Source organism: Balaenoptera physalus, assembly GCF_965194825.1.
Source record: "Balaenoptera physalus genome assembly, chromosome: 1".
NCBI lineage: Eukaryota > Metazoa > Chordata > Mammalia > Artiodactyla > Balaenopteridae > Balaenoptera > Balaenoptera physalus.
In genome coordinates, this window is record NC_138882.1 from 77859480 (window position 1) to 77884924 (window position 25445).

A 25445-nucleotide genomic window follows, 5' to 3' on the forward strand; every position below is an offset into this window, starting at 1 on the left:
TAGCCAATAAACTGAAAATCTGGTCCCAATTTCCTTCTCCAACCTTATCTTGTACAGTACTCCCTGAAATCTAATAAACGCAAAAGATTTCCTTTATTTCCTTTCTTTCCCACCACATTCTTTCAGGTATACTTAACTTAGCAGTGAGGGTCCTTGTGTCTGTATTGCCCTTGATCTTTATTATTCTGTGCTGGGATTACCTTTCCACCTTACATGACTTAGCTCATACATTTCTTTTTCTTTGAAGGCTTCATGATCATCTCCCTCCTGACCCACAAATCTCATGTCTCAAGTCTCATGTAGGAGATTTTCTTAAAAGTCTGCTATTACATTCAAAAAGTCAACCAAAATATGACAGAAATTTTATTAGCAAAATCACAGAGTCATAGGGCAGGAAGAGACCTCAGAGATCTTGCAGCCCATGCCCTCATTCGAAAAAATTGAGGCCTAGCTGGAACTTAGACCAAGCTCCGTCGATAACAATTTTATTCAAATATACCAACAATCACCACATCAAAATAAATGTTTCTAGAATCACCAAGAAAAAATGACGGTGAGACCTCCAAAGAAGAAAATACAATTCACTCATGAAAGGAAATTTATCAAATTGCTAAGGGTGCTGGATTCTGCCCACTGCCTAGATAGGTTTCTGGGATGTCCCTAAATAAAAGGAAATCAATATCCATCAGCAACTTAACCAACATAATTATCTAACACGTCGTATTTGTCTATAACATAAAATTTCCACTCTTTCCCTTGTGTACTTCTCGTCTCTCTTTGGTGTGTGATCAGGAAGCATATGCCACCTGTAACATAACTCTGAATCATATAATATCAGGATGTTAAATACACTGGGAAAAAAATTTTTCATCAGAGATAATCTTTACAGCCTCTAACCTATATGAATGATAGATAATTATATGAAAGAAAGAACTAGGGATGATTATAAATAAAGGTGAGTATAATTATTTCAATATTATCAATAGGATCCTAAAATGCATTTGCATGAACAATTCTAACACAGTCACATATTAAAATGTTAATGTCAAAATAGGTATAGGCAATCTTATATGTTAGGAATTATTCTTGTATGTTTTAAGTCATGAGTAGTGGAAACAGTCCTATAAATCTTCGAATCTATTATTTCCACAGCTCCTAGGATATATCTTGTTCATGAAAAGAATTGAGAATTGTTAAAACGATTTTCTTTGTTCACAGAGAGGAAATAAATGTGTGGCTATATTGTGGGCAGTCAAAGAATGATCAAAGTACAATTGGATGACAACTTTCAGAATATAAAACTTTTCTAGAAAATAAAATCACTCCAATATAAAATAGTAGGTTAAAATTATAGTATAGTGGTTTTAAACCACCAAACTTCAGGTGAGTATATACCTTAGCTATTTATTTATTTATGATCCAAGAGCAAGTTCAAAATCTAAAAAATAGCTGCTGTCTGCTGCACACATTAGTATTGCCAAAACTATGCAGAGAAATCCAACTGATGTATTTCTTAAGTTTACTGGGGATGGGGGTAGGGAGGAATGTTGGGACTGAAGAATATGCTTGGTCATTCAAGAGTAACTGGCTTTAAAAATTACTTCGCATAAATACATTCAAATACTTCATATGTATGACAAACAGGAAAACCTGTTCTATGACAGTTAAGAATAATGTTTGTTGGTTAACAGGACAGAATAATGTTTGGGTGATTGACACAGTGGTCTCTCTACTGTAATTTTATACTAAAACATCATAACGATGTTACTAAGGTTATACAGCAAAAGTATTGCCAAATGTAAGTTAGTGAATGCATTAATACTAATGGTGAGCCCAAGAACATGTACAGAAAGAGTTTCATATACACTTGAACAAAATAACAGATCAGTAAATCCTCAGGATATGTTAATCAATGGGCAGGTACAATTTGATGGTTTAATGAAATAATACTGCTTCTTTAAATTACTGAGAAGAGATCAAGTTTGGGATTAACATATACACACTACTATATATACAATAGATAATCAGCAATGACCTACTGTATGGCAGAGGGAACTCTACTCAATATTCTGCAATAACCTATATGAGAGAAGAATCTGAAAAAGAGTGGGTATCTGTATATGTATAACTGAATCACTTTGCTGTACACCTGAAACTACCACAACATTGTATATCACCTATATTCCAGAATAAAATAAAAATTAAATTTAAAAAAATTAGGCATTAATCTGACAGTGTAGCTAAAACTTTCAGAATTAATTTCAGAGTAAATCTAGTTAATTTAGAAATTAATTAAGTTTCAATGAGACTAAATAATTAAAGGAATAACTATATCCTAGCATTAGTTCATTAAAAGGAACACCAATCTGCCTCTTGTATAAACATATATTTAGAATAGTACTACTGTGAAGTAATACTAAAAGTCTCAAATTTATTTTCTAGGCAGAACTTTTATATTAAACCTTTCTGAATAAATTTAAATAATTTCTGAGGTAGGAATGGAAGAGCTAAAAGAAATATTTTATATTTATTTAATATTTCTTTCTGACTACAATAATTCTTAATAGCCTTTGCTATGGGAATTATCAAAGTTTTCATTTTTCAAATGTCATTTTTAATTTTCAAATTTTCTTATGGGGCTAAAGTTCATTAGTTTTACACAAAAGTTTTACAGAATGAGCATGTCTCAGGTAATACATAAATTTATGTACTTGAAAAGCAAAGAATTAGCACATACTATAAGATTAAGGAGATATTCTTTTAATAAACTACAATTATTTGCTTCCTTTAATCAAGCTATTCTGACTTCATTTGTTGCCATTACTCTTAATTCTTTCTAAAAGTATAAACAGAAATTAGATTCTTAAGTAACATTTAATACTTCCTACCATATGAACTATGTGGTCTTTAGGACTTCTTATAATACAGTGCAATAATGTGGAATTTAAATGCAAAAGGTTATATTCAACTTATTGGTTTCTTATTGAAAATATTAACCCTCAGCTCATGAAACTCATAAAAATGGCCTTTTCATTACTCCTCTACAGAATAGCAAGCATATTAGTCTGTCAAATTTCTTCAGCTCCAGATGGGTGCCTAATAGAAGTACTGGAGTAAGCTATGAAATATATAGATAATGGGTTCAATAATTTTGAGCTTGTCTCACAGCATAAAATGTAGGAAAGAAGCAGAGAAAAATGTTCACCGATATTAAAAAAGTAGAGGAATAAGATAGTGATGGTTGAGTTCACTATACTTTTCAAATTGTTTAAAACTTATGAAATAATTTTTAACCAGAATGCTTTGTCTTTATATTTATTAGCAAATAAAACTTAAAATCTAAGAGAATTCTAATACTTAAGAGAATACTTTTTTAAGTATTTAATAAACTATGTAACTTTTAAGTATTTAAGAAATTATTTAACTTTTTAAATACAGAAATCTGGAAGGGTAAAGCATTATGTTCATGACCACAGAGAATCAGTTTTGAAGAACAAAATTCTTCACTCTTTGATATACTAGACTTATTTCTCCATAACTCTTGGTTAGAAAAGTAGTAAGAGAATTACTGATGCTGTTAATGGGGTGAGAGAATTGTTTTCAAATGGGCTTACACAGCATGGGAATTCAGTACACATGTTTGGAATAACTTGCAGCTGTTGCAGGGTGAAAGGCTTAAGGAAATCACTGGGAATATTGAAGGAGAATTACCAGAAGTATTTTAAAACATTTATATTATTGTGATAAGAAAAAATGTTTAATTAGATGCCTAAAATTGGTCTTTGTTTAATTCTGAATCAAATTTTTAGATGTCTCTCGTCGTTACATATTCCTGGGTATACATCCACAAACATGCTCAATTGTAACAAAGTGGCTCACTTACTATATGTCTTATGAGAAAACAATTTCCTTTAGTTTGACCCAGTTTTGGTTTAGTTCAGTGTAATTCAAAATACTTTATAAATTTACTATATGCAAAACACCATGAAGGATAAAGAGTGAAAGACCCTCACTCTTCTCAAGAAACTTATTTAGAGAAAATAGACATTATATATTATACAAAAATAATACAAAGAAACAGTATTACGGGAATTCAGTGGAATTTTCGGGATTTAATTGAGTGCTCAAATGCTGCTCCCTGAGGAAGAGCCTGATTTTGCCTGTAGGTATTTGTAGGTACCAGAGGTATATTATTCTTTCATCCAGGTAAAAACTGTTAGGAAAGTGTCTCAATCATCAAAATAAGATGTTAACCTTGTCATCTATTTGGTTTCTAAAGCATATGGAGTCACCCTGAATTAGCAATATAGAATATCAGTACTCTAAGCTCTCACCATAAGTCTGGATAAGAGATATGATATTTAGAAGGTATGCTTAAGGGGCATGCTAGCCAACCACTCCTTTAGGCATTCCAAGTTCCAAGATCAAGCTGAATTCTGAGAAGGCTTGATTCACTTTTACTGAATTGTACATTATGAAAAGATGACAAATCAATGTCTACAGTTAATGTCTCCATCATATATCACTGTAGGTTCTGGTTCAGCTTCAAGACTCATCCCAATTACTTTAGAAACCTTAGCTCTAGAGCATGCTGTCTAATGCAAATATACTGCAAACCATATATGCAAGCCACATGTAAACTTACTAGTACACAGTAAAAAGTAAAAAGAAATGGGTGAAATTAACTTTAATAATCTATTTTATTGAACCCAATATATCCAAAAATATTATCATGCAAGACGTATGTAATCAATGTAAAAATTACTGAGATATTTTACTTTTTCTTCTTCAAGCTCTAAGTCTTCAAACTCTAGTGTGCAGTTTATACTTACAGCACATCTCCATTAGGACAAGTTACATTTGAAGACTAGTGGCTACTGTAGTGAACACAGTGCAGCTCTACAGGATAAACTTCTTTTGGGAAAGGGCCCTTTGAGCCTTTGTCTCCAACTAAAAACTACAGCTCCTCTGCTTTCCCCCCTTATTCTGTAGGTTATTAGGGACAGAGCCATGACAACTCCACTTAGCAGTTCTTTGGTGGTGAAGAATGAGGGTTGGGGTACTGGGTCAGTAGGATATTTTAAACCCATATATTCAAAAGTGAAATAAACAAAATCGTGTACTAAACTTCTCCCCATCTATCTCCAAATGCTCTAACAGCACCTCCTTCCAACACAAGTGGCATGGCTGATAGTATAGAATAATGCCTCCTCAGAAGGAGAAGTGGAACTGGAGGTATTGAAACTCCTGAGTTTTGTTTAGTAAGGGTCATTTTTATGACCCAAATAAAGTTACAGTTAACATATAAATTTAGAGATTGTTTTAGATTTCTTTATATAATCTTTAATTAAGTAAAAATATTACAGCCCATTCTGGTTCAGAAACATTTCAACTTCTCTTAAATTTCGCAGAACAAAATAATACACCAGTTCATAGGGATATGTTAATTTATGGAATTCTACTGGTTTGCACGTTTTTAGAACTCCCTTTTAACATAATCTCATTTATTAATAAAAAGGAGGTAGTACAACGCAGTGAAAAAAGCACTAGCCTGAAATGGACGATGATTTGGCTTCTAGACTTTTGTCACACGAGTTGTGTGATGTTATATAATTCTCTGGATCTAAATTTCTTCATCTGTAAAATTAATGGGGCAAAAGTACATCCCTCAATCTCCAAAATCTTAATTGGAAACTATATATTTATTCAAGAATTTCAAAATGCTATATTATCTGAAGCAAATGGTATTTCCAATGTAACGCTGTAAAACTTTGTAAGAGTGAGATTAAATAACAAAGCCAAAATAAATGGCCAAGTTGTAAAAGGAACTTAATTCTGATTGCAGGTTTAATTCCTGTCCATTAGCTCCTGCTAGCTTTTCACCAATAAGTAAAAATAACATTTGACATTCTCTATGTGAGAGAATTCATTAAATTCAGTTTAGTACTGAAATATTTTAAATTTGAGTGACGGGGATCACTAAGCTTCACTGATAAGATTCTGCTAATTGAACTTTAGGAACTTGAAGACTTATCACAATAAAGAAAGCAAAGAAAAAATATATACAAATGTAGAATCATCTAATATTAAATACCTATTATTGTTGATGAAAAGATAAGTCATGAAACTTCTATATTTCTATTCTGCTTCCCATGGATAATTTCAGTTCGAGGTAGGCAGATAATGTGTTAGCAGTACAGTGTTGTAATGCAGAGAACAAGGGTGGTCCAGCACCTGTTTCTGTAACTGACTGAGTCCTTTGTTTTTTCAAAAAGATCAGGAATTTTTAAAAAATGCCTTGATGTCAGTGCACAATAGCATCTTTCAGAAATGTTTAAATGTTGACAGAGGAAGTAGGGTTCCCTCCTACTCGTACCAAATCATGTAAGCGGGAACAACTCATCTAATCAGTATAAGACAATGTAATTACTTTCTTGAACATATTTATAAGGTAATAAAAAAATTTTTGAGGGGGGAGGGGATTAACACTAGATAATAAAGTGGCTAATGCCATTATGGAACCTCAACTCAAAAGCAGAGTAAAATCCTAATGTAAATATCTAGACATTCTCATCGTCATCTAGGCAACATGTCTTCCTTGCTACTTGATCTCTATTTTCCATACTCTACTCAAAACCCCTGCCCTAGATGAATATCATTCTCACAGTTAGGTAACAGAGCCTTAAGAATCCTTGAAAGACAAAATGAAATGGGGTTTATTGCTATCTGGATCTGGGGATATCGGCCAAATGAAATTCTAATTAGTAAAACTGGGTTTATATATAAATGCTTATCTGCTACAGAAGTATGTATAATCTTTGTTGCAATAATATAAAGACATGTATGTATTCTTTAAAATAAATGAAACCCACAAATACGTTTCAGTAATTTTGTTAAACTAGTGGGTTATGGATGATTTCTCCCGGTTCTTCAAATTTCTGAGCATTGAGATAGTCCTTTTGAAATTGAAAAAACATTTTAAATTGATAGCATAGTTATCTATTAATGGCTGAGGTCATTTGGTAAGAGTTCTGTAGAAATATGAAAACCTCAAAAAGACTATAAAAAAATGTTGCCTCTAGGGCTTCCCTGGTGGCGCAGTGGTTGAGAGTCCGCCTGCCGATGCAGGGGATATGGGTTTGAGCCCTGGTCTGGGAGGATCCCATGTGCCGTGGAGCAGCTAAGCACCACAGCAGCTGAGCCTGCGCATCTGGAGCCTGTGCTCCGCGGCAGGAGGGGCCGCGATAGTGAGAGGCCCGCGCGCACCGATGAGGAGTGGCCCCCGCTTGCCGCAACTGGAGAAAGCCCTAGCACAGAAACGAAGACCCAACACAGCAATCAATCAATCAATCAATCAATCAATCTTTAAAAAAAAAACAATACAATACCATGTGCAATTGCTCAAAAAAAAAAAAAAAAAAAGACTTTAGGTATAAACCTAGCAAAACACGTACAGGACTTGTATGTTGAAAACTACAAAACAAGTTTTCTTAAAAAAAAAAAAATGTTGCCTCTAACCAAAGAATTTATAAACAATTCAATAATTTTAAAAAACCCTCTAAGCTCCAAAGTTTAAGAACTTTAAAATTAAACCTCTTCTATATCATTTATATGGCTTAAGAAAGGTATTTCACTCAGTTCTAAAAACCAGATCTACCAATTTTAGAATTTCCAATCAAATCTGAGTTAGTAGTTTTCATGAGTCACAAAAAGAACTTAAAACTAAAATTATTTAATTTCAAATGATTTTTTCAAACCATTTCCTAAGAACAAAACATCATTACACACATTCTTTCTCAATTCAGCTGACTTTTAAAAAGGAATTAAAAGGGGCTTTAAGTGCTAACAATTAGCAAATGATTCATATTGGATACCATGTTTTGACACCAGTTCCTATAATAGGTTTATTATTATAAAAGCTTTTGCAACCATTTGCAAGAAGGGGAAATAATAAAGGACTTGATTTTTGCAGAAGTAGGGACTTTATAAAAGCAATCCAGCTCCAATTTTGATATAGTGTTAGAACAGGGAATAAAATGCAAATACCAGAATTCCTCAACTACAAAGGACAGGCATATTTTTTTAGTAAAAGACATGTTTGGGTATTAGAGACAATTTATTTCAATCTGGCATAGGGTTTGACAGCTTAAGAGTATAAGGAACAAGCAAAAGATGATGGTTGTATTATATATGGAACAGATATTTTAAACCTTAGATGATTAACTATGGTTGAAAAACAAGCAACAATTGGACTTCCCTTACATCGTCCACTACACACTGGCATGCAATTAAATGCCTGTCAAATGATATGAACTGATGTAGGATTCCTGGCACTTATCTGAATCAGATTTAATACCTTACAAGGAAAATAAAAAGAACTCTTTTTTTTTTTTTAATTTTTATTTATTTATTTATGGCTGTGTTAGGTCTCCGTTTCTGCGTGAGGGCTTTCTCTAGTTGCAGCAAGTGGGGGCCACTCTTCATCACGGTGCGCGGGCCTCTCACTATCGCGGCCTCTCCCGTTGCGGAGCACAGGCTCCAGACCCGCAGGCTCAGTAATTGTGGCTCACGGGCCTAGTTGCTCCGCGGCATGTCGGATCTTCCCAGACCAGGGCTTGAACCCGTGTCCCCTGCACTGACAGGCAGATTCTCAACCACTGCGCCATCAGGGAAGCCCAAGAGAACTCTTGAGGAAGAATGTTAAATGCAAACAAAAGTCTTTCTATTAGACAATATCTTTTGTTGTTTTATAAGGTGCAATGTGAAAGATTCAGGCTTTTCAGAAGTTCAATGAAAGAATAAACTTGTTTTACCGTGGCATCATTTTTTAGAAGTTCACTTTGAAAATAAAGCTTCCACTAAACCAGTTACAAATTTTTTCTAATCTATATAGGTCAGAATAGACACAAAGTCATATTCATTTTAGTAAGGACAGGCCCAGTTATAAGGTTATAAGTTATACAGATATAACTGTAAGTAAAAATTTTTAAAAAGGTGATTGAAACAGAATTTTATCTCTAATTCACTTCACTCATGAAGAAACAGTTGTTTTACTCCTTCAGGTCAAACAGGTAAGGAAAATGAAAAAGCAAAAGAAAAGCCAAAAATCATTAGGCACTTTCTGGGTAGACTCAGGTGGTAGACACCACCTCAGAAAAAACTTAATGGGCATCACTATCCACCCTAGAAAAACAAAAAAACCACCCGCTAGAAATGTGATGTGGTCAGACTAAGAAATATTTCTTTTTTTAAAAAAAGATGTAAAAGGGGCTTCCCTGGTGGTGCAGTGGTTGAGAATCCGCCTGCCAATGCAGGGGACACGGGTTCGAGCCCTGGTCCGGGAAGAGCCCACATGCCACGGAGCAACTAAGCCCGTGCGCCACAACTACTGAGCCTGCGCGTCTGGAGCCTGTGCTCCGCAATAAGAGAGGCCGCGATAGTGAGAGGCCTGCGCACCGCGATGAAGAGGGGCCCCCGCTTGCCGCAACTAGAGAAAGCCCTCGCACAGAAACGAAGACCCAACACAGCCAAAAATAAATTAATTAATTAAAAAAAAAAAGATGCAAAAGAAAACATCTCTGCTTTCATCTTAAACAATTCTTGCTGTTAAATAGGAAATGCTTTCATAGCAGCTTTTAGAGTCAAGTCTGTATAATAAAGGTTTGTGCTGGTTTTCACCCTTGGCAACCAAAACGCATTGTTGAAAAGAAACTCCTAAATAGTCTCATTCAAAAGTGATTTCGCTCATTAAATGGGGAAAGGGGAGAGGGGAGGGATGATTAGGATCAATTAAAAGAGTAGACAAAATAATCATGTTTTGACCCTATCTAAAGCAAGATCTGAAGGTAGTTTCATTTGTAGCAAGAAATATATTCCTACAAAGATATTGCACAAAGGGGGAAAAAAGGTAGAATTATGTAAGTTTCAGTAATAGATTCTGGACTCTGACTTATATAGTTACCTAGTTTCAGAGGGTCTTACATTATGTGGAAAAGAAATTTCAATGGGAAATAACATTCTCATTTCTCACAAAAAATAAATTTAATTCCTCATAATTTCCCTACCAATAACTCATTTGAGAAATAATTTATTGCATGAAAATACTACTATAAAAATACATTAAGCTCACAACTTACGTATGTATACAGTCTTGAAAATATTATAAGGATTCAGGGCGCAGTTAGTTGCATAGGAAAAAGAGATGAAGCTGTCACTTGTACACAGGGATAATCTCATTCCTATCTATAAGAAGGCTCCCGCTCTCACTTTTTCTAAGTGTGTATTATGTAAGTTCCACAGGTGGTGTTTTTGAGTGATGAAGATCCTCAAATAATACTAAAACTGAAAAAAGAAATGTTTCAATAAATACACTTCAGCTGGCTGAAGTATCTTCATCATCAAAAAAGATAAGATTTTGAACAAAAACCACTACGGAAGAATGATTCATCATATCATGTCACAAGAAATTCTCTGATGCAGAAGGTGACTCGGGATACAGTAATTTATCTTACCTGCAAATGAAATCTGAAAATGCTGGACTTGAAATATACCAACAGTATAGATCACTATTGAGAAGACGACAACAGTTTCCCCTCAACCAGGCAGCAAAAGCAGTCAGGAGGAAAAAACCCAGTCACATTTTAGAGTATTTAGATTTTTTAAATGACCCATATAATTTGAGAGGAAAACTCTTATGAGAGCCTATAAGAAATATCTTAAGAGACAAAAGGGGAACGGAGATGAAAACTGGTTAAGAAAAAAATGTGATATAAAGCTTGAAGGACTTGGCAGGGGCTTAAGAGATAAATGGATACATAGAAGAAATTCTAAATTGTGTGTAAAAGGAAAGTAGAAGACACTGAGATGGTAGAAGGTTGTGCAAGGAAGCCGCTGTCACAGATTTCTCTTCATTCTAAGGGAGGTATGGATGTCCATTTCTTTAGAACAGTTAAGACCTATGGCTCCTTACGTGCTCATTTTTCTTACGCATCAGAGTTGAAAAATATCAAGGGTACGAGTCCAGCTGAGGCGAAGGGAAACTATACATCTGAAAATTAAAGTTCAGATAAGCACACTTAGGCCATCAAAATACGGTAAAACCAAGTTTTATTTCAATCTGTTAAATTGAAAGCATACAATGACCTAAACACATCCCTTTAAACTCCTTTTCTTGCAAAAAAGAAATGATGGTATAAATGGAGAATTTCTGACGTTTGAACAAAGTAACATAGAGTGGAACCTTAGGAAAACCTTCATTTAACTTTCTTTTAAACTTTAGGGTTTTTTAAATTAATCCCTGAAACCATTCAATGTCACCAATGCCATAAAAAAAGAAACCTTGGCCAACATTCATCTACAAAGCTACTTTTAAAAATGGCAGTCCTTTCTCCCTGTCCAACCCTACTACCTTCTACCAGATGGCTTCTTCCCATTCTCTCTCCTGGAAGAAAAATCAAATAAAAATCACACCAAAAGAGGATTCAGTATGAGGATAAGCTATACGAAACTGTCACTAAAGAGTAACGCACATTTCCAGTCGTTTCATCACCTGTAGAGTCATCAAGAACCAGCCTTCCAGCTGCCTGAACAGCTCAGCCAACTCCTGAAGGAAAGTGGGGTGGAGAAAGGTCCTCGGTATAGGTTGTCGGTGTTGGTGCTCCGAGGGGTCTCGATCTTCTCAATGTTTTTGAGGGTTACATCATGCAAGGTGGCATACTGGTTCCGTACATGGAGCAGGATCTGGCGCACACTCTGGTACTCCTTTTCGTTGACCTCGGCTACAGTGCGGCGATAATCTTCCACCTGGGGGTATTTCACTGTCTTGGATACCAACTTGGCCTGGGTGTTGTAATAGGTGGAGAAGCGGCGTAGATAGGAGGCTGCTGTGCTCTCTCTCCACGGTCCACAGCTGGTCCGCGGTGTCTTCCTGGATAGACACTCCGAAGTTGTTGCCGTCCTCCGCCTTTGGGAGGAGCAGCTGCACCCACATCCGCACGGTGTTGCATTTCTCTCTCAGCAGCTCGAGCTCGGGTTTTACGTGCTGAATCAGCTCCACCAGATGCTGGTTGCTTCGCAGAAGCTGCCCCTCGCCGCCTGGCAGTGCTAGTACTTTGATGGAGGACTGGGTCTGCAGAGGCAGCCGATCCCGGTTGGGCCCATCCCCCGCAGTGTCTGGGGAGACGGGGGTCTCTGGGGCTGGCACCGAACGTATTATGGATAGGTCTTGCAGGCGGAGCTCCTGAACCCAACTATCCAGCTCTGACAGCTTCTGAGGGAAGAAGGTGGACACCAGATCCTCGGCCTCCTGGGCGATGCGGGCCCGAAATGAATCTACTTTCCCCTGCACGTCCTGCTCCAGCTTCAGCGGGGAAGCCATGACCTCCAGGGTCGTCGAGTGTTGGGGCGGACACGGCCTGAGTTCCTCCCTCCCCCGCAGGCTGGGTTTGCGCTTCCGCCGCCACCACCAACTCCCAACAGACCAGGCCCTGCCAGGGCGAAAAGACGTCCCGGAGGTCCCTGCGGGCCGGCGCGCGGAGAAAGCGGGAGCCACACGCTGACCACGCCCTCCGGACGGCGCCCTGGCCAAGAGGCCGGCAGACAGGCTTCGTGAGACCAGCCTAGGCTTCGAGTGCCTTGCCGCTAGAGCACCGAAGACCACGTGTTAGGGGACCCAGCTGGATCTAGTTATCTGAGCTGCGCCTCCCCTACCTACTGGCCTGGCTGGCGGGAAGCCACTTTCAAGAACATCGTTAAACTTAAGCTGTGAAGACCAGGCAATGACAAGTCGGTGCGCTTTACATAGGAGTTCAAGGAAGTCCACAATCCCTGGATCCAGCAAACACGATCTCTTTTGAAAGGCATCTCACAAAATGGGCTCTCCAGAGCAAGGCTCACTTCTGGAGAGCCTCAAGTCACACCTTTACATGTAACCTGGGCCTATCCATGCTTTCCTCTTAGAAAGTCAGAAGTGAGTTCACTTCACTATTGTATTTCAATCAAGTTAGTAGACTTCTGAGATCTTCTATGGCTTACTTCATACAATTTTTAGTTTAAATTACAAATGTTAAGTTATATGACTCTTCTTAAAATTCATCTTTTGGGGAATAATTAACAATTGAATCTGGACTGTAAATTAACGTAACACAGTCAAACTTCCTGAATTTGATAAGCGTATGGTTGTTGCAGAGGTTATGTCCTTGTTTTTAGGAAGTACACACTACAGTATTAAGGGATAAAGTGACATGATATATTTAATCTATTCTCAGATGGTTCAGAAAAAGTGTGTGTGTGTGTGTGTGTAGAGAATGAGAATGCTAAATCATGTGGAGAAATGGTAAAAATTGATGAATCTGTATAAAGAGTGTATGAGAATTCAGTATTATTCTTCTAACTTCTCTGTAAGTTCAAACTTATTTCAAAATAAAAAATGAAAAAACTACCTTTTCCTTAAAGGTTTCCAGAATCATAGAGACAAATTCTGTAAACTTCTAAACTTTCACCCTATTTATTTATATTCATTTTCCTTTCCCTGAAATATTTTCCTTTTGTCCTCTGCAGTACCACAGAGCAAAATCCATGCCTTTGTGACTTTTATTCTAAAATTATTGAAGTATAGTTAAAAAAAGGATTTTTCTAAAGATGCTATAGTATGGTTTCAAATGTAATTGTCACCTCAGTCATACTGTAAACTCCTTCAAGGCAGGGGCCAAGTCTTAATTCATTTCTTTTGCAGCTGGCATGGAGCAGGTGCTCAATACATGTCTGATGAAATGATCCTGACTTAGTAAGATTTTAGCTAACTATAACTTCACAAAATCTAGAACTGAAAGGGAAAAAAAATCAACAAGACAAACATGTTACAGGTTGGGTTCCCCAGCAAGCAGAGAAGTTGCTTACAGGAGGTTTATTAGAGAGTGCTCTTAAGATAAACACCTGCGGAAAGAAAGAGACAGAACAGGGAGAAGTTGGATTTCGATGCAATCTCAAGGCCTCAACTGACCCCATGGGGAACTGGGAAATGCCCTTCAGAGTTGTCCTGAGGTGGGGTCAAAGCAGTTCCTGAAGAGGGCTCTTTGGTAGCAAGACTTTTAGCAATTGGGAAATAAAAACTTTAGTCCTGAGGAGGGATCTGGGAAGCTCATCATAGCTTCAACTACACATGTAAGATATTAAGATACCTACACTAACAAACTAGCAATTAAGTTGTTCAGCCCCAGTCAGGAGTTGAAAATTCAAAGATGGTTTCTGTGTTCAGATCAATTCAAGTCTCTCAGGAATGACAAAGAAGGTTGTGGTGACAGTAATTATATGTTCAGAGGTGGGGCAGGGGAGATAAAGGTGTGTATGTATGTGAGGGAGGTAATGGGGGATTACTGGTAAGTTGGATCTTAAGATATAAGGGAAGTGGCAGGAAATGAGGCAGGAGAAGTAAGCAAGGACCAGCTCATGGAGGCAGGGCCCTATTTGCCATGCTTTAGGAACCTGGATTTAATAAAAGCCAATGAAGGACATTTAGGCAGGGAAAAAATACACACAGATGTATGATTTCAATGGTGGAGGTGAATTTGAAGAAGAAACTAAAGGAAGAGAGACTGTGCCATAATCCAAATGAGAAAGTATGCCTCATTTTAAGTGGTGGTGATGGGGTTGAAAGAGAAGCATCAAGAATATCTTAGGAAAAAAAAAAAAGAATATCTCAGAAGTAAAATTAACAGTATGTAGTGATCGTTTTAGATGTGGATAGATGAGAAAAGGCAGAATTCAATACTATGTAATTTTTTGGGGGGCTTAGGTAGATAATTTCTATTTATACTTATATTAAATCTCTCCTAAGAGGTGAATTAGATATACATTTTTACACACACATATTTACATTCAACTTTATGGAAATTTAGATTGGGCTATCAAACAGAAAAGAAAAAGCAAATCTTAAAACATGACCACAATTTCCCATATGTTGATTTTCTTCATAACTTTGGCTATAAAAGATTACGATGGCGCCAGCATGGAAATTCCCTCTTATACCAAAAACACCCTCAGTGGTATATATGGTTTAACAAATGTTTACTCTGTTTTCAAACAGAAAACATTTCTAGTTGCTCTTTTAAAGAAGTAGGGAAGTTTCTTTCTACTTAAATTATGACAGTGATTAATGTAGCCATTTATATGAAATTATTTTCTTTAGTTGTCTAATGATAAAATATAAAATCCTTTGGGGGATTCAGCTGCTCTTTTTTCTAGTGGGACGTAAGAGTTTTATTTTTTCGTAATGTTTCCTGTCCTTGTTAATGAGATAGCAGTTGGTAGGAAAGTAACAGCTCCTAATTTTTCTACCCCCATCAATCATCAGCAATCAGTGGTTGTTTCTAAAAATTATTTAATGCACTTGCATGCCTTGATTTGACCCATGAAATTAACACTGAGTGCTAACAGGTGGAGGAAGGCCAGGGACAGCTGTGTGGAGTATTGTCTTGTTCAGGTCAGTTTCTCCTTTCTCCACAGCCCAGCAGGGTTCATTATGTACTGATGCCAATAACTGACACCCTACTCTTCTTTTAGGAATGCCTACAGATTTATGGATTGGTTTATCCTTTAAATATCCTCCAACTCTGAAACTATGCCCTGTGAAGAAGGGATTCTGTGGTCCTGTGTATGGGTTCCATTTACAGAACTATTCTAAGCAACTGTTGTGTCAACTATTGGAGATAACTGTAAGCTTGAGATATGGATTAAAATTTAATCATTCAAAATAAGCTGTTTTTCCCACTGATTTCTTTCTATCTATAAAAGTTAGGAGAAATATAATCAATGGTGCTAAATCTAGATAATCTTAAGGCTCTGGTGGATGGTAATATTTATCCCCTTATATTTATAAAATTTTTCATCTCTGGGTTGCAGTGGATCTTATGTTACCTAGACCCCCAAATGAGCAATTTCTAGGGCTGACAAATACATCACGTCCTCTTCCTTCATTCTTCCTCCTAGATTGCTGCACATAAAGGTACAGAAATAAACGATGTAGAGGTACTCACTGCAGTGCCCTTTTGTCAGAATCAGCCTCCACATCTAACATGAGCATGGCTCTAAATGAAGAGGAGTTGGCAATATAGCATTGTGGTTAAAGTTACGAAGTTAGTCATGTTCAAATCCTAGCTTTGCTACTTACTACCCATGTGACCCTGGCTAAGTTATCTAATCTCTCTGTGCTTTATTTTCTTCATCTATAAAATAAGCATTATAATAATACCTATAAAAGTTGTTTTGAGGATTAAATTAGTTAATACATGTAAAGAGTTTAGCACAGTGCCTCAAACATGTTAATTGCTCAATAAATGTTAGCTGTTATTGAAGGAAAGTCTATCAACAGTCCAAAATCTCCCTTCACTCTTTGAAATGGAGTAGAACTGTGTATTCTAGACAAACCAAGATACAATTTTCTTGTTCACTATCTTGTTATTTAGCAGTAGTGACTAATTGCACTACACAGTTGAATATAAGTATCTTTCTTTAACGGCTGGAATTTCTGAGATCATCAGTATTTAGAGACCATATCACAGAGGTCATAGGTGAAGCAAGCACAAAGTTTTACTGGCTACCTTGGCTGAAAAGTGCATTTCTGAATAGAACCCCTTCTGGCAAAAGCCATGTCTTCATCAAGTTCACATTATTTTATCTTACAAATTACATAATTGGGATAGTTTGGAAACAGTGATGTCTACTGTCAAGGGTCCTTAAGATCACTGATTTTAACAAAAAAACCACTGATCTCTAGGTCCTAGATTCCTGACTTTTTAAGATGCTTTGGCCAATGACTCTCTACCCAAGTCACTGATAGCTTCCTTGTTTACAAAATCCCTGGATCAATAATGTACTGGATGAACAATGAATCTTCTAGTTCAGCATTTTTCAAATTGAAGTCCATCGGTTTCCTATAATTTTTGTGTGTCTTCATTTTGATGATTCATTAATTGATGTAAGCATATTCTGGGTCATATTATAATTGACATGCAATTTGGGCCAGCGATTACATTTTTATGATTGTGATAGCACGAAGTACATCTACCTTAACTGATGAGAGAGGAGCCTATTAGGTATGATTATCCTTTTTCTCCTTTTCCCAAATAACTGTAAATCAGATAGAACAAAGGTTTTCTTAGTGGTTCAAATAGAGAAAACTGGAGGGAGAATTAAGTTATCACAGAGTACTCAATAATATGGAAATGTTTAATTAATTGAAAAGACTTGCACCGTGAGAGTCAGTATCACCTTCACTTATCAGTAGCGACACAAAAACATGGTCTATTACATAAATTCAAGTTGTTGATTTGTATTTTATCTTTGTAATATTATTTATATTTAATTTATATATTTACATAAATAACATTTATATTATATAATTATATTATTTTGGTTTTGTAGTTGCAAACTAAAAGTAGAAGATGTTTCAAGTTTTGTGTTTATATGTACTTAATAAACATAAGTCAGTGCTGGCAGAGAATTTCTTCCTTTAAAAGTAAAACCCCTCTTATAATGCCTTGTGCAAACAATTCCAGAGCTCTCTTCCTGAAATGCGTTTTTGATCATATTTCTATCTTCTACAGTGTAAGGACCAAATTCCTTAAGCATAGTCCACAAGTTCTTTCATGATCTGGATCCTGCCATCTTTTATTTCCCAGAAACTACTCTACATTCCAACAACAGTACTCTCACATGTCCTATGGTTTACATATTCACCTCTCTCTGCATAAAATGCCCATTGTATCATCTTCCTCCCGCTCTCTATCCTACCAATTCATCCTGCTGTAATCAACTCAAGAACTGTTTCGGAAAAAACCTTCCCTAATACCACCTTCTCCCTTCCTAGATGAAGTTAGTGCTCCTGGCACAAGTTAAACAGCATAATAATATCTACCTCATAAAGCTGTTGAAAGGATTAAATGAAATAACTTACATAAAACAGCTAGGACACTAAATTCTTCATAAATGGTAGTAGTTTTATTTGTATCTCAAAGTATTCTGCATAAATCTCTTTTACAGTTCCTATCACAGTGTTGTAATTTTGGATTCACAAGTCACTTTTCTCTACCATAATAAATTCCTTGAGGACAAGCATTTTAGTTTTTTCATTTTTATATGTTCTTTGGTAGCAGTGTGCCAGGTAACAATAAGTGTTCAATGAATATTTACTGAATAAATGAATTAATGAAAGAAATAGGATAAAATTTATCAGACAGGACCTGACTAGCAGAAGAGATGGGACTCTCAAGCAACTTATCTTTTTCTTATTTCCCCTGAAAAGTTGCTAGATTTAACAGCAGTCTTCTGGGCTGAACTCTTTAGGGATTTATAGGAAAAGTAGGAAATATATTTCTTTTTTTCTCCCATCAACAGCATGCAGAGTTTCACATTCTGCTTTTGACTCTGGTAATATTCCAGAATTCTACCAGTCACAGTATTGCTTAGTTCTGAAAAAGAGCACTCACTTAAATAACTGGAGTTGGTCTGCAGAACAGTAGTTATGCATTACTACATGTTTGTGCAAAGTGAACATATCAGGGAGTACCAGAGAGGTACACACACAAGAAATAAGGGTGGTGCTGGCTCTGACTCATGCTCCTACTGCTTATTTATAGCTTCTTATTAGTATGGGATTTGTTTTATTTGGCAAAAATACAAGATCTCACTGACTGAGAGAGGAAGATGTAAGAAAATGCCTAAGCATAAAACTTCTACAGCTGAATAATAATCTGTAATTCAGTGCTGTATCAACAGACTCCCCAGGGGCTGGTGCAAGCGGAAACCACTCCAGAATTACAGACTTCATGAGCTGCAGACTTTACTGCTAAATGTAAAATAGTGGTTAACTAAAGATTTTATTCCTCCATAGACACTTCCATTTATAAATGCTAAATTCACCAGTTAGGGCTACATTAAGTTAGTATACAAAATATGTACAGTGAGTTTCTAATTTCTCTAAATAATTTTCACCAGCAGAAATAGTCAAAAGTAAATTTTAAAAAAACAAGCCAAAGAATTTATATGCTTCCACCTGAAAAAATGTACTGTCTCTGTATTCATTTAAAATTACTGACATTCACAGAAAGACAGACAAGATGAAAAGGCAGAGGGCTATGTACCAGAGGAAGGAACAAGATAAAACCCCAGAAAAACAATTAAATGAAGTAGAGATAGGAAACCTTCCAGAAAAAAAATTCAGAATAATGATAGTGAAGATGATCCAGGACCTCGGAAAAAGAATGGAGGCAAATATCGAGAAGATGCAAGAAATGTTTAACAAAGATCTAGAAGAATTACAGAACAAACAAACAGAGATGAAAAATACAATAACTGAAATGAAAAATACACTAGAAGGAATCAATAGCAGAATAACTGAAGCAGAAGAACGGATAAGTGACCTGGAACACAGAATGGTGGAATTCACTGCCACGGAACAGAATAAAGAAAAAAGAATGGAAAGAAATGAAGACCTAAGACACCTCTGGGACAACATTAAATGCAACAACATCCGCATTATAGGGGTCCCAGAAGGAGAAGAGAGAGAGAAAGGACCCGAGAAAATATTTGAAGAGATTATAGTCGAACACTTCCCTAACATGGGAAAGGAAATAGCCACCCAAGTCCAGGAAGCACAGAGAGTCCCATACAGGATAAACCCAAGGAGAAACACACCGAGACACATAGTAATCAAACTGGCAAAAATTAAAGGCAAATAAAAATTATTGAAAGCAGCAAGGGAAAAATGACAAATAACATACAAGGGAACTCCCATAAGGTTAACAGCTGATTTCTCAGCAGAAACTCTACAAGCCAGAAGGGAGTGGCATGATATACTTAAAGTGATGAAAGGGAGAACCTACAACCAAGATTACTCTACCCAGCAAGGATCTCATTCAGACTCGATGGAGAAATAAAAAGCTTTACAGACAAGCAAAAGCTAAGAGAATTCAGCACCACCAAACCAGCTCTACAACAAATGTTAAAGGAACTTCTCTAAGTGGGAAACACAAGAGAAGAAAAGGACCTACAAAAACAAACCCAAAACAATTAAGAAAATGGTCATAGGAACATACATATTGATAATTACCTTAAACGTGAATGGATTAAATGCTCCAACCAAAAGACACAGGCTTGCTGAATGGATACTAAAACAAGACCCATATATAGACCTAGGGACACATTCAGTCTGAAAGTGAGGGGATGGAAAAAGATATTCCATGCAAATGGAAATCAAAAGAAAGCTGGAGTAGCAATACTTATATCAGATAAAATAGACTTTAAAATAAAGAATGTTAAAAGAGACAAAGAAGGACACTACATAATGATCAAGGGATCAATCCAAGAAGAAGATATAACAATTATAAATACACATGCACCCAACATAGGAGCACCTCAATACATAAGGCAACTGCTAACAGCTATAAAAGAGGAAATCGACAGTAACACACTAATAGTGTGGGACCTTAACACCTCACTTACACCAATGGACAGATCATCCAAACAGAAAATTAATAAGGAAACAAGCTTTAAATGACACAATAGACCAGATAGATTTAATTGATATTTATAGGACATTCCATCCAAAAACAGCTGGTTACACTTTCTTCTCAAGTGCGCACAGAACATTCTCCAGGATAGATCACAACTTGGGTCACAAATCAAGCCTCAGTAAATTTAAGAAAACTGAAATCATATCAAGCATCTTTTCTGACCACAATGCTATGAGATTAGAAATGAATTACAGGGAAAACAACGTAAAAAGCACAAACACATGGAGGATAAACAATAAGTTACTAAATAACCAAGAGATCACTGAAGAAATCAAAGAGGAAATCACAAAATACCTAGACACAAATGACAATGAAAACACGACGATCCAAAACCTATGGGATGAAGCAAAAGCAGTTCTAAGAAGGAAGTTTATATATACAAGCCTACCTCAAGAAACAAGAAAAATCTCAAATAAACAATCTAACCTTACACCTCAAGGAACTAGAGAAAGAAGAACAAACAAAACCCAAAGTTAGCAGAAGGAAAGAAATCATAAAGATCAGAGCAGAAATAAATGAAAAAGAAATGAAGGAAACAACACCAAAGATCAATAAAACTAAAAGCTGGTTCTTTGAGAAGATAAACAAAATGGATAAACCATTAGCCAGACTCATCAAGAAAAAGAGGGAGAGGACTCAAATCAATAAAATTAGAAATGAAAAAGGAGAAGTTACAACAGACACCACAGAAATACATAGCATCCTAAGAGACTACTACAAGCAACTCTATGCCAATAAAATGGACAATCTGGAAGAAATGGACAAATTCTTAGAAAGGTATAACCTTCTAAGACTGAACCAGGAAGAAATAGAAAATATGAACAGACCAATCACAAGTAATGAAATTGAAACTGTGATTAAAAATCTTCCAACAAACAAAAGTCCAGGACCAGATGGCTTCACAGGAGAATTCTATCAAACATTTAGAGAAGAGCTAACACCCATCCTTCTCAAACTCTTCCAAAAAATTGCAGAGGAAGGAACACTCCCAAACTCATTCTATGAGGCCACCATCACCCTGATACCAAAACCAGACAAAGATACCACAAAAAAAGAAAATTACAGACCAATATCACTGATGACTATAGATGCAAACATCCTCAACAAAATACTAGCAAACAGAATCCAACAACACATTAAAAGGATCATATATCATGATCAAGTGGGATTTATCCCAGGGATGCAAGGATTCTTCAATATACGCAAATCAATGTGATACACCATATTAACAAACTGAAGAATAAAAACCATATGATCATCTCAATAGATGCAGAAAAAGCTTTTGACAAAATTCAACACCCATTTATGATAAAAACTCTCTAGAAAGTGGGCTTAGAGGGAACCCACCTCAACATAATAAAGGCCATATATGACAAACCCACAGCAAACATCATTCTTAATAGTGAAAAACTGAAAGCATTTCCACTAAGATCAGGAACAAGACAAGGATGTCCATACTCGCCACTATTATTCAACATAGTTTTGGAAGTCCTAGCCACAGCAATCAGAGAAGAAAAAGAAATAAAAGGAATACAAATTGGAAAAGAAGAAGTAAAACTGTCACTGTTTGCAGATGACATGATACTATACATAGAGAATCCTAAAGATGCCACCAGAAAACTACTAGAGCTAATCAATGAATTTGGTAAAGTTGCAGGATACAAAATTAATGCACAGAAATCTCTTGCATTCCTATACACTAATGATGAAAAATCTGAAACAGAAATTAAGGAGACACTCCCATTTACCACTGCAACAAAAAGAATAAAATACCTAGGAATAAACCTACCTGAAGAGACAAAACACCTGTATGCAGAAAACTATAAGACACTGATAAAAGAAATTAAAGATGATACAAACAGATGGAGAGATATACCATGTTCCTGGATTGGAAGAATCAACATTGTGAAAATGACTATACTACCCAAAGCAATCTACAGATTCAATGCAATCCCTATCAAATTACCAATGGCATTTTTTATAGAAATAGAACAAAAAATCTTAAAATTTGTATGGAGACACAAAAGACCCCGAATAGCCAAAGCAGTCTTGAGGGAAGAAAACGGAGCTGGAGGAATCAGACTCTGTGACTTCAGACTATACTACAAAGCTACAGTAATCAAGACAATATGGTACTGGCACAAAAACAGAAATATAGATCAATGGAACAGGAGAGAAAGCCCAGAGATAAACCCACGCACCTATGGTCAACTAATCTATGACAAAGGAGGCAAAGATATACAATGGAGAAAAGACAGTCTCTTCAATAAGTGGTGCTGGGAAAACTAGACAGCTACATGTAAAAGAATGAAATTAGAATACTCCCTAACACCATACACAAAAATAAACTCAAAATGGATTAGAGACCTAAATGTAAGACTGGACACTATAAAACTCTTAGAGGAAAACATAGGAAGAACACTCTTTGACATAAATCACAGCAAGATCTTTTTTGATCCACCTCCTAAAGTAATGGAAATAAAAACAAAAATAAACAAATGGGACCTAATGACACTTAAAAGCTTTTGCACAGCAAAGGAAACCATAAACAAGACGAAAAGACAACCCTCAGAATGGGAGAAAATATTTTCAAACGAATCAACGGACCCAGGATTAATCTCCAAAATATATGAACAGCTCATGCAGCTCAATATTTAAAAAAAAAACAACCAAATGCAAAAATGGGCAGAAGACCTAAATAGACATTTCTCCAAAGAAGACATACAGATGGCCAAGAAGCACATGGAAAGCTGCTCAACATCACTAATTATTAGAGAAATGCAAATCAAAACTACAATGAGGTATCACCTCACACCAGTGAGAATGGACAACATCAGAAAATCTACAAACAACAAATGCTGGAGAGGGTGTGGAGAAAAGGGAACCCTCTTGCACTGTTGGTGGGAATGTAAATTGATACAACCACTATGGAGAACTGTATGGAGGTTCCTTAAAAAACTAAAAATAGAATTACCATATGACCCAGCAATCCCACTACTGGGCATATACCCAGAGAAAACCATAATGCAAAAAGACACATGCACCCCAATGTTCATTGCAGCACTATTTACGATAGCCAGGTCATGGAAGCAACCTAAATGCCCACTGACAGATGAATGGATATAGAAGATGTGGTACATATATACAGTGGAACATTACTCAGTCATAAAAAGGAACAAAAGTGGGTCATTTGTAGAGACATGGATGAATCTAGAGACTGTCATACAGAATGAAGTAAGTCAGAAAAACAAATATCACATATTAACACATATACATGGAACCTAGAAAAATGGTACAGATGAACCGGTTTTCAGGGCAGAAATTGAAACACAGATGTAGAGAACAAACATATGGACACCAAGGGGGGAAAGCCGTGGTGGGGTGGGGGTGGTGGTGGGATGAATTGGGAGACTGGGATTGACATGTATGCACTGATGTGTATAAAATGGATGACTAATAAGAACCTGCTGTATAAAAAAAATTAAATTAAAAAAAATAAAATAAAAATAAAATAAAATAAAATTACTCTCTGTCCTCTCATTTTTATTTTCCTTCTTAGCCCTTATCACAAACTGATATTCTATTACATATTTAGTTGTACATTTGTTGTGTCCATCTTTAGAACATAAAAGCAAGGGCTATTTTGTTTTATTTATTGGATTCTCTGCAATGAGGATAGCCTGAAACATAATGGCTACTCAATAAATATTTTGTTGGATGAATGACAGCAAAATTGTTTAAATCTCTTGATTAAATAATAATTCTTTGAGGATAACTGCATTTTGAAAAACTTTTTTTAATTATAAAAGTAAAGCAATTATTCAAATAGACAGTCACAACTTAGCATGAATAAAGTTTTTTGAATAATAAAATCAATCCTTAAAAGTTTGAAGAAAAAGACCTTTTATATTATGAAGATATCTCATACTTATGTTTTCTCTCAAAGAGCAATAAAGGAGACATTACTTGTTTTAAAAAAAATTGGATTTTGCTATTTATCACTTCCATTCACCTTCTTAAAATACAAGTGTTTGTTTCAAAATGAAATTGAGATTCACATTTTGATAGATAGAAATTATGCCTTCTTATCTTTCTATTTTCAACTAATGTCAACTATACCAAATTGCAGTAAAATCAAAAAAATATAGATAAAAACAATTGAGTCTGGACTTGTTTTGGTTCTAATAAGTATTTTGCTTAAGGAGATACTGTATTCTCCTGAATCTAAGCTGAACACACAGTTGGTAAAATAATCCTAGGAGGATAACAGTTTTCAAAAAAATCAGCAATCATATATGCACAGAAATTAGGTTGACCACTTCTTTTTGTATGGTATAATAATACATATTCTTACATATTTTACTAAAAAAAATAAGATAAACTGTATAGCTAAAAAGCTGACCCCAAAGCCTCAGTCTTAAGTGAAGCTGTTTCATCAGAATAGACTTGAACTATTTTATAATCTGAATTCAGATTATTTTATTATTAATTTTTGATCTACTTAATAGCCTATGAACTTCCATTATATATAAAAATGTCAGGTAACAGGCTTCATCTAAAAATGAGCAACAGAATTGGAAGCCTGTACAATAACATCTATTAATAATACTAAACCTATGCTGATGTAACTGTTTTAAAATCTGTGATTTTGTGTATGTTATTAATACTTATAGGAAAACAAGACTAGTTTTATCCTACAAATATATAATGTTTATTATATCTTCTGGATGACCTATCATATATACAACATATCAGTCATATGGCTCCTATATGATATCAATATGGAAAGGTCAGATTAAAGACTACAGAGTTTCTTTTCAGTTATCAGCTGATGTCACTAAATCCATCAAAATGAATGTGACATAGTCAATTTGAATA

General features: G+C 35.8%; 2 protein-coding genes and 1 pseudogene across 9 annotated transcripts in view; 1 reads left to right on the forward strand and 2 right to left on the reverse strand.

The window, feature by feature from the left end:
• Positions 1–25445, forward strand: part of LOC309637452 (uncharacterized protein) — a gene marked incomplete at its 5' end in the record, with an annotated part of 279570 nt that overhangs the window by 196923 nt on the left and 57202 nt on the right. The window lies entirely within an intron of this gene.
• ATF6 (activating transcription factor 6) overlaps positions 1–25445 on the reverse strand; it is a 226037-nt gene that overhangs the window by 75017 nt on the left and 125575 nt on the right. The window lies entirely within an intron of this gene.
• Positions 8373–21699, reverse strand: LOC309637161 (proteasome activator complex subunit 3 pseudogene; annotated as a pseudogene). The gene has a single exon. The product of its transcript is annotated as a proteasome activator complex subunit 3 pseudogene (transcript).